This window comes from Octodon degus, unplaced genomic scaffold, assembly GCF_000260255.1.
Source record: "Octodon degus isolate 3935 unplaced genomic scaffold, OctDeg1.0 scaffold00060, whole genome shotgun sequence".
NCBI classification, from domain to species: Eukaryota; Metazoa; Chordata; class Mammalia; order Rodentia; family Octodontidae; genus Octodon; species Octodon degus.
This window is the reverse complement of record NW_004524636.1, coordinates 9,517,617-9,529,033: the sequence shown is the minus strand read 5'-3', so window position 1 is coordinate 9,529,033 and position 11,417 is coordinate 9,517,617. Positions and strand designations below refer to the sequence as shown.

Sequence of the window (11,417 nt, the reverse complement as noted above, 5' to 3'; positions counted from 1 at the left end):
ACAACTGGTAAGGAAGGATGAAGTGACAACATTCTCAGCACTTGGGTTTTTTTAGGAAAGAGAGCGCTCAGAGTCAGACCTCATTTCTGATAGCGGGAAAGTCAAAATAGATGACTTCTTTAAGACCTTCCTAAAGATTGATGAAATTGTCTTTTTTGGGTGTCCTAGAAAACAAAAATCATTCTTATACTAACATTTCTGTTTTATTTTTCTGTCCATTTTTTTAAATGGATTTATCTATTTGGTTGGTTAGTTTTGGTTTTTTGAGACAGGGTCTCACTGTGTAGTTCAGGCTAATCTTGAATTCACTATGACCTGGGACTCACAGCCATCCTCCTGCTTCAGCCCCTGAAGGCTGAGATTATATGCCTGGGCCACTATCCCTGGTTCCATCCTTTTTAAAAGAGCTGATCCTGAAAAATGAGATCTAGCTCATGGGAAGCTGATATCATTCACATTTTTGGAGATTGCCCTAGCAGATCTTCCATTAACCAGGCCTATGCAGTCAAAGGACCAAGAACACTCAGCCCTTCTAACTTTAATAGAGACCACGGTATACATCATAGTCTTTAAAGCCCGTCACAAGGAATGAGAAAAATCAATGGCAGAAGTTTCTGTTACCTGTTATCTGTTTCCTTATATACACATAAATTTGAGCTGTTAACAGTTCTTGAAGGAGGTGACCATTAATGCAAACATTTTCCCCAGCATATCATCCATTTCTAGAGGTGCAAGCCCACTGGATAGGTTTTCTAGTGGAGCTTGAAACTTAGGATCTTGACACCTGACACCTGTGTAACATGGAAGGCTTCCTTCAGTATGGTGTGTACTTATTAGGTGTTTGTTGTGTGGAAGGTGTAAATGGTTATACTTCACTCATGAGATGTGATCAGGTTATATTCGTTCATGAAAGAATGTATATTACACCTTTTTCTGTATTTCTAAATAATTGAAATCCATCAAGAACCTTTAGGAATTACCACACCTGCTTTGCAAGTATATTTGCATTGTGTGCACATTCATAACTGTCACATTCTGATGCTATTTATAACTTTGAGTAAATAGTAAGAGAGAAAGAGGAATTCAGTACAATGGTGAATAATTATGAAAAACAACATAAATCTCAAAACAAGGAAACTTAAATCTGTTGTTTAAATATTGAGTCCTTTGTAGAATAAACTTTGTATACAAGCCTAAAAGTTGTACCAGGCAAGAGACATTGATTGAAATTGATCAATGAGAGAATGATGAGATATAGGGTTTTTTATATCTAGAAAATCTGGATGTGGGATTACACACCTGTTGTCCAAGTATTCCATAAGGTGAAACAGGAAAATCTCAAGTTTGAACCCAGTCTGGGCAATTTAGCAATTAGCAAGACTTTGTCTCAAAATGAAAACACAGGCTCAAGGCATTTTTATTAAATTAAAATAAGAAAATGTGTAACTTTAGAGGGCAAAAACAAAGAGACCCCACCTTAATCTAAGGTTGAATGTTAATATCACTAATGTTTTTTTTTCATTGATGACAATTTATTGTTTGCAGCATACAGACCAAATAGTAATTAGACCAAGATTATGTCTATATAGAAGTGGGCAAAGATAGATACCATTCTATGGGGAACATGTGCATTTAATCATGAGTTAGTTGTTTGATCTTCTGCTTATGTGGTTCAATTTCTTTCTCCATACATTCAGTTACCTTTTTATGATGATAGATTTCATCCTCATGATGTTTCTTCAAGGCTGCCAGTAGTTCTTTAGTCTTCTGTCGGAAAAACCGCTCCTCTTCAGCCTGCTTTCTCTTCGAGAAGGCTCCACCAGCGTCTCGGGTTGAGCCAGAAGAACTCTCATGATCTTTGTCTGAGCTGAAGCCTTGGGTTTGCATGGCCCTCATTCCCCAAATGCCAAGCCGCGCCCGAGATGCCAGCGCAGTGCCTGCCGTTGTTCCTAATGCAGTAGTCCAATATCACTACTGTTAATATCAATAGTGATGGCAACACCACGTATCTAACATGATTCACACAGAGGGACATGACATCACTTGTTTCATGGAAACACACAACCGGGAAGACAAACAATATGGAAAGACCTCCCACCTTCATGGGTTGGAATAATTATTGTTAGAATGTCCAAACTGTACTCAGAATAGTTAGGCTAGATATACAGCTCCATTCTCTTAAATTCAATGAATAGAGAGGTTTGATATAATAGTGTTTAAGACAGGATATCATGTCTGCATCTTGTACAATGAATAACCACTAAGATAGCAATATGCAATATATTAATTATTGAAAATGTGCCAGTAATTGGTTGTGAAACTGTGTCATTGAGATTTGTTTCTCAATAAGATTATTTTTTAAAAATGTCCATACTGTCCAAAGTGATTTACAGATTTGTTGTGGTTCCCATCAAAAAGCCAATAACATCCACAGAACTAAAAAGCACAATCTTAAAATTTATATAGAAACACAGACTCTGAATAGCCAAGGCTGTCCTGAGCTAAAACAACAATATGGGAACTATCACATTAAGCTCAAAACATACTACAAAGCAAAAATAATAGAAATGCTTAAAAACTAACATACAGGCAAATGGAACAGAATAGAGTGCAAAAAAGTAACCCCAGGCCTTTACAACCAAATACTTCTCAACAACAGTGCAAAAATGTACACTGGAAAAAGGACTGTGTGCTTGACAAATGGCATGAGGAAAAATGGAAAGTGATGTTTAAAAAACCGAGATTTTGTCTCTGCATCTCACTTTTATAAAAATAAACTAAAAAGGCATGAAAGACCCAAATGTAAGACCTGAAAGTATGAAGCTATTCGAAGAAACAGGAGACACTTAAGACCTCAGTATAAGCAGAGAAATTTTGATAAGATCTCAGGATCACAGAAAACAAAAGCAAAAATAGATAAATATGATTATATCAAGCTATAAATGCTCTTCAAGCAAAGGCAAGCAGCAGAATAAAGAGATAAGCAAGAGGATAGGAGAAATTTTTACAAACTCATCATCTGATAAAGAATTAAGGGCTGAGGAGATAGCTCAGTGACATAAGCACCTGCTTAGGCAAGCACAAGGTCCCGAGTTCAATTCCAGGTAATACATGCCATGTCGGCCCTGAAACCAGGTGTGGTGGTGCACATCTGTAATTCCAGCACTGGGGAGACTGAGACAGGAGGATCACTAGGAGTCTGAACTGCATAGAGAGATCCGGTATCAAGGAAAGAAAGAGAGGGAGAGAGGGGGAAGGGGGAGGGGGGAGGAGGAGAGGGGAAGGGGTAAGTGGGAAGGAGAAGAGGGAGAGGGAGAGGGCGAGGGCGAGGGTGAGAGCGCCGGCGAGGGCGAGAGCGAGCGCTGGCCAAATAGCACAGCTGATAAGAGCGCCTGCAAGCACACCCAGGGGTCAGGGATTGGATCCCCAGGCCTGCCGTGCCGGTTTCCCCGCCCCCACCCCGGGTTGCGCTGAGACGGCATGGTGGCGCGCTCCTCTAATCCCAGGTCTTGGGAGGCTGTAAACAGGCGGATCACTAAGAGTCCTATCTAGTAGTGAAACCCTAAACGCCCTGTAGACCCTTCCCTAAAATCCAAAAAAAAAAAAGGAAGGAAGTTAGGAAGGAAGGAAGGAAGGAAGGGAGGGAGGAAGGGAGGGAGGGAGGGAAGGAAAGGGAGAGAGAAGAAAAAAAACAAAGAATTAAAATCTAGAATATAAAAGGAGCTTTTTAAAACTCACCCCAAAAAATCACATACCAATTAAAAATGGGCAAAGAATATGAACAGACAGTTCTCAAAAGAAGGCATTTATACTGCCAGCACATGTGTGAAAGAGTGCTCAGTTTCATTAGCCACCAGGGAAAGCTCGTTAAAACCCCAGTGAGATATCATCTCCCCCCAGTTAGGATGGCTATTATCAAAAAGACAAAAATAACACGTGCTAGAGAGAATAGCAAAACACTACTGGTGGAAATGCACCTTAATATAGTCACCATGGAGAACATTATGGGGGTTCACAAGAATCAAAACATAGAGCTCCGTGTGACTTAACTATCGCACTTCTGAGGAACTGACACGAGCCTAAGAAGGTGACACTCGCCTGCCGTGTTTATTGCTGTGCTATTCACGGTAGCTAAAATATGTGATCAACCAAAGGCCGATCAACAGCCCGGTGGGCAGTGAAACTGTGATGTACATACACAATGGGATAGTATTCAGCCACAAAGAATGAAATCCTGGAGTAGCCAGAAGCCAGAGGATGAGTCCAGCACGGATTCAGGCAAGAGTTCCCCAGCTGCGGTGGCAGCGGCAGCGGCAGGAAGCGCTGCGACCCGCGAACGAGAAAGGAAAGCCGATGCTTTCTGCCGCTGATGGTATGATTGCCTTTTGATGCTAATGTTTCTGGAAGAACCTTGAATGCCAGGGACTTTCAACCCCTGCTACTCGTAATCTTCAGTCCTCTTCTGATCACTGTGGGACCAGGGTTGCCAGGGACGTGGATGCACTGGAGCGTGTGTCCGCAGAAGTATGTGTATCCATCTGATACCACTCCCGAGTAGGACTCCATTCTGGTGTCAGACGTTGACAACGTGAGGACTGACATTCTAATGAAAACCATTGCTAACCAGGGTAAGGTACTGGCTTTCTGGTACTGCTCATTGACGCCAAGTTTGTGATGCACTGTGGAAGGCTCCCAGCACAACTTTACTCATGTGAGGCGTTCACTAAATCTCATCTGAACTTCCATAGCCATCAACTATTCCTGACATTGCTCCTATTCCTTCTGTTATTCACTGTAGTAGATTCTCTCATTGCTTGGGTTGGGATGTAGAAGTGTAAACTGTGGAGAAACACAAAGTGTACCTAAGGTTCCACAAGTCTCAATACTCTCTAAAATAAAAGCCTGTGAACATGGAAAATAAAAAAAAAAAAAAAGAGTGAAATCCTGCCATTTGCAGCACATAGATGAGGACATGAGATAAAGTGAAATAAGTCAGACACAGACATATAAAAGCCACATTTTTTTCTAATATGTGGATGATTAAAATTCAGTTGAAATGAGTAATGGTAATCACTGGCATTTGGGGGCAAAATGAGTAATGAGGACCTAAACATAGAAGTAATAAGTCCTAGTGTACCGCAAAGAGGAGAGGGACTGTAGCTCACAATAACCTCTATATGTGGTATAAATAACTAGAAGAGAGGAGCTCAGACGCTGTACACACAAAGTCAGATAAAGAGATAGACAAGGTAACTGCTCTGGTTCCATTCATATATATCATACATGTACTGAAATATCACACTATATCTCATAAATATGTACAATTATTATGAGCTAATCAAAACAATTTACTGTTTAAAGAGATGGAAATGTTAGTTTCATCTCATCTCTGTACCCAGTATGAACGTATCAGTTATCACACTGTACCCCATGTCTGTGTACAATTAAAGTAACAATGTTAAAAAAACTAAGTTCATAACCTGGAAAGAATCACAAGAAAACATCAGGCAGATCCACACTGAAGAACCTTTTACAAAACAAGTGGAAACTCCTTCAGAATCAGCATCACGGGGCACAAAGAGAAGGCTGAGGAAATGTTTCAGGTTAGAGGAAAATAAGTGAACGTGACAACCAGCAGTTACATACAATCTTAAATTGCAATCAGGACGAGGAAAGTGACATGAGTGAGGAAATTAGTAAAATTCAATGAACGAAACATTTTATTTTTCAATCTTTCATTTATTTATTTATTTATTTATTCATTCATTCATTCATTCATTTGGTATAGGATCTCACTACACAGCTCGGACTCACAGCTTCACCCTCTCCAGTGCTTCATCACATTCAGTTTCATCAACCAGCACTGTGGAGGGCCAGAATGTCACGCAGTACCAGGGTTTGAAACCGGTCCTTGCGCTTGCCAGCCAGATGCTTAGACTGGTCAGCTTTCTCCATAGCCCTCAAAAGTTATTTTAAAATAAAAAGTTAAACCATGAAAATATAGAGCCAAAACAGAACAAATGTATCAGTGTGTGCATCACATCTAAACTGGGCGGGGGAAAAAAATAAAAATAAAAATAAAAATAAACTGGGCAGGGGGAGGGGGGAAACTAGTTGGAAAATTACGAAAGGGTTGAGAACAACTAAATTTGATGATATGTAAGATTTCTTTCTGGGCTAAAGTTTTTTGAATGCATGAATTATGAACTTTAGAAAGTCACAGTTTGTTAGGACCTATTGCTTTAAGAAAATTTGCCTCCAGTTGAACCATTAAGAGGGAAGACATAGGGGCCAGGGAGATGGCTTAGTAGAATAAGTGATTCCTTGGCAAGCGCAAGGGCCTGAGTTCAATCCCTGGTTCCACAAAAAAAAAAAAAAAGAGGGAAGACATTTGAAATGTTTCTGATCTTTGTGTTCATCCCAAGTATGGAGGATCAGCGATCACTTTCATGAGAGGTGCTGACTGCTTGAAATGAATGTGGTTTCTGTCTTTTGCATAACTCAGGACAGATACACACAACTGTGCAATTAACATATATCATCCTAGATGACACGTGAAGCTGCCCATCCACACTCTTCATGTCCGCGCTGACCTAGTCTGGCCTCCCCTCCGGTTTCCTCTGCTCCCAGAAGGAGCACTGATTACAATTTTCATTCAGATCCCTCTTAAATATACAGGAGATAAAGTTGCTGCTAGGGGCTGCAGAAATAGGATGGAGTCTGGGGTGCTATTTATGCCCAACCCACATGGTTGTGCTCCGCTGTTAACCTTTTAAAATAACATCATGCACTTAACTTAGCACTGTCCACACTTTGAAGGAAGAAAAATATATTTGAACCTAAAAAATGAATTCTCTGGCTACAATTAGCCTCAGGAATTGCTTATCATCTCTGACTTCTACACTTAAACAACATTATTTTAAGGAAGTACTTAATGCTGTTTTTACTAAGGGTGAATCAACCTGGGGGCAGCACCTGGCATTCTGGATTTTTCTCTGTCACTTACAAGTTTGGCCTTGATTTCCTCAGGTATAAAAGAGACTAGAAAAAAAAGAGTTCTTAAACAACATATCATGAACTTCTCTAGCAGTTTGATGAAGCGTGTGGCATCTTTCAGAATTTTTTTTTAATGTATTTGGTACAGGGTCTCACAACACAGTTCGTACTTGTAGTGATCCTTCTGTTTTTGGCCTCCCCAGTGCTTATATTACAGGTGTGCACCACCACAGTGGGACTCTTTCACTAGCTTAGCATGCCTCGGGGGCAGGGCAGGTGAGGCATATGCGACCCAGAATTGAACCCTTGTCCTTGTGTTTGCCAAAGCAGGCACTTAGCCCACTGAGCTATCTCACTGGTCCTCAGAATGTTTTTAAATAGAAAAAAATATAAATAATTACCAAGAACTATGTTAAATTTAATACCTGACATATTTTAAATAGCGATATATATACTTTTTGATCATACCACATTAAGCCCAGCAGTGAGCCTGATAACTACCATAATTTTGAAGAAGTGATGAGCATAAATGATATTTTGAGCTATCTACAACACCATAATATGATATGCAGACATCTTTGATTTGTATTATGCCAAAATCTCAGGTATAGTGGAGTCTCTATGCTTTGTTGTCCCCATTTAACACAAAAATGGTCAATTTAAGTTAGAGGTTAGTGAGAACAAAAACATAATTTTTCCCCATCCACATTCACAGATCCCCCCAGATATTCTCCATATATGCTTTGGTTACATGACTCTCTGGACCGGATGACAGTTAGGCTCCTTTGAAGCCCAAAGAGTATACCATTCCCATAATCTTTAGCCATGCACCTTACGAACTCTCTGTGTGTGTGTGTGTGTGTGTGTGTGTGTGTGTGTGTGTGTGTGTACATGCTTGCTTCTCTCAGGGGACTCAAGTTTAACGAGATATCAAAATATTTCATTTGCAAGTCTTGGCTGCCTTACAGCACTTAGCAAAGCAGAGCCAGTTTTCCTAGTTGAGATTGGTCAACATCAGGTTCATTTGTCTAGCATTTCACCGAATATTTTCCCACATTTGTCCAACTGCAGCTTGAAGGCTGTAACTGACAATATAAATGTGCCCTAAGGTGGAAAATCCGACCCCATTTCCCTGAGTGATCTCCAGGGCTGGCCATTACCATGCCACTACCCAGCATCAAGGGATCTCCAAAGATCCGCTAATTATTCCCCAGACTTTTCCACCAGCAATAAAAATCCCATTTGTTGCTGCTTGTTTGCAGAGCACCCCTATTTCCACAGTGGTGGTATTAATTAGCAAAAACCTGTGAAAATGACCAGAGTTTATATGCTATAAAGGGGATTGAAAGAAAGGACTCTGAGTCACCTCTAAATATTCCTATAAATTCCCCTATAGGACCAAGGACTCACTTGTTTTACATATTGTGACTTTTAATGCTTGTAGCTGTAAATGGGAATCCGTTGATGTCTTGGAGTTCCATTAGAATTAGGGGCAAACTCTGAGTACAAGAAGATGGTGAATTTCTCAGGCCATCAATTACCATTTCCTGATGACCTAGTAGCATCTTACACTGGGGTTGGAAACACTCCTGGATGTGCCGTCCTGGGAGGGAAGTCCCCACCCTGCAAGGATCTGGAGGGACAATTCCTCCCTCCAGGCTTCTGGGAGATAACCCCCCATGATGAAAGGTATCCCTGCCCTCAGGCCTAGGAGGACACAGTCTTCAACCCCAGATGTGTATGAGGCACGCACACAACACGACTGGAAATTAATGGAGCAAAGCCAGACACACTTTCATCAAGGATTCTACCAAGTCTTATTTTGCAGTAGTTTGGGTTTTTATTTGTGTTAGTTTGTGAGTTAAGTGGCCCTAAAGCAGCTTATCCACAAAGACACAATGGTCTGTCTTACTCTTACAACCCACAACATAATCACATGCTAAGCAAGTGTCAGTCTAACTTTACTTCTGAAGGGTTAAACAAGTGGATAAAGGGTAATAAATCTTCCCTCTTCACTTTCAATGAGTGTTTCAGAATACTTCACTCCCTAATTTCTACCCTGAGCCAACAATCACTGCTGACTTTAGCTAAGAATTCTACTTTTTAATTTTTTTATAGCTGCAATGTGAGTTTCCCATGCAGTTTTTATTAACTCTGTTTCATTGCAAAGGCTTGCGAGCAAAAAAATGGCCCTTATTTTTATTTGGACAAATCTATTTCAGTGACAATCTAGCCTCAGGGTAGCTATATGTCAATCTCTTTGCTTTTTTTTCTGTTGAAACAAGCATGGGAAAATCGCAAGACAAATGCCACCCAGGGCAGGGCTGAGGGGAGTAACATACCAGCTCTCATTTTGGCCAGCTCAATGCCAGAAAATGAATGGAAGGGAGGTTCAGCTGCACAAGGTGCACAAACACTCCTGTATGTCTCCCAGCTCTTATTCCTAACACGGAGAAGGCCTTCATTCTCACCACATATCAATTTTTCCAAGAGATGATGTTGTATTTCAGTTCAGCCCTGGAGACTAGTGTATAATACTTACAAGGGGAAGCATGTCTTCCTAAAAAGGCAATGGGAGGTAGGCATCCAGTGTTCCTGGGCTGCAGTTAGAGGACTTTATTCACTGTGACCCCTCTGGAGATACAGCCAATCCCTTCTGAGGCAGGCACCTGTAGGTCTACAGTATGGGCCACTGGTGACCAAAACCCACCTGATACCTTATACTACTAAATGGCAGCTGGGCCAGTGTTCAGGTGTGCCTTTCATGAACCTGCTTCTCCAGACCCACCCACCCTTGTCACCTGCAACATCATGGGCACCACTGAAAACACTTTCAGGATCTCCTGCCCTTAAAACTAAGCCCTAAAAAATGGAGATATATTACAGTGAGAAGAAGAAAGGTACGCACATCTTTAAGTCTGCCTGGAATTGTCCCAGATCTTCATATTATTTCACTTAATTCTCATTTCAACAAAACCAAGTTGGCCTTTGTTTTACCATTTTATATAAGAAGTTGGCAAGAGAATGGGTTGCCAAATAAGAGGCTGAATAACTTATTATGTTTTCAATGGCACTACCAGAGAAAAACACAACTGGGAAAAATCTCTAGAGAGCATATCATTTCAGCTGATGGAATGAACAAGAAGGCAACTCTAGCCCATTACATATTGCTATAAATAAAATTTTAGTGGAATGCAGCCACACTTGTTTTTTCCCATGTTATCTATTCTTTTGCAATACAAAGGCAATTAATATCATATTCCAATTAATATCATATGGCTGACAAAGTCTGAAATATTCACCACCAACCCCTTAACAAAAGTGTTTACCAATCCCCGTTAGAAATCAATTTGAGGACAGATAAGTTAGACACTGAGTTTTCCAAGCCATAAACTATTTTTTTCACTAATTAGTTCTTCTTCCCTGAAATACTTTGCACTTTTAAGGTTTAAGTCTTGCATATTTTTATTAGAAATAAGCTGAAATAAACATAGGCACACATATATCCCTATGATATGATGTTTTCAGATCCTCTGGGAAAATTCCCAATAGAGGAATAGCTGGTTTAAAGGGGATTTCCAGACCAACTTTTCTAAGGAGTCTCCATACTGATTTCCATAACGGTTGCACCAGTCTACACTCCCACCAGCAGTGGAGAAGGGTTTCTTTTTCCCCACAGCCTCTCCAACATTTGTTGTTGGGTGATTTCTTTATGATAGCCATTCTTTCTGGGGTGAGATGATATCTCAATGTGGTTTTAATTTGCATTTCACGAATGGCTAGTGATGTGGAGCATTTTTTCATATATTTATTCACTTCTTTAATTTCTTCCTCTGAGAAGCATGTGTTCATCTCAGATGCCCATTTCTGGATTGGGTCTTTAAATTTTGGGGCCCTGGTATTTTTTAGTTCTTTATAGATTCTAGAGAGCAGACCCTTGTCTGAGTACTTATTTGTCATGATTTTTTCCAAATTTGTAGGTTGCCTTTTCACTTTATCGATGACGTAGAGTGTGCCTAAGGAGAGTCACATGGGGAGAAGACACTCTCTCAGGCTTTCACAGAGAGCACATTGGCCAAGCAATGGCCGTGACTCATCCACATGCCTGACACTGACAAAGGTTCTACAATCTGAGGTACAGGATCTCAGGATAAATCCTGAGGGCATTTCACTGACCTTCTCAGACCCAAAGCTACAACTCTTGTTGCATAGGTCCTGCTTTACCTTGGTCTTAACCATCCAGTAGAAAAGTATGAAGATGAAATATAGGAAATAAAGCCATGCTGTTATGTTGAGCTGTGGGGGACTCAGGTCAATAATTTCTGACATTGCCAGTTAAACAGAAGACCCAATGCTATTATGGGCTACTGGACTCTTTTAGAATATTTTGCTGAGTTTACACACCTATAATATTCAAATAA

The 11,417-nt window shown here is 40.5% G+C and overlaps 1 pseudogene; it reads right to left on the bottom strand.

Moving 5' to 3' along the window:
• Positions 1–1,593: 1,593 nt before the first annotated feature.
• Positions 1,594–4,566, bottom strand: LOC111817516 (annotated as a pseudogene).
• Positions 4,567–11,417: the final 6,851 nt, after the last annotated feature.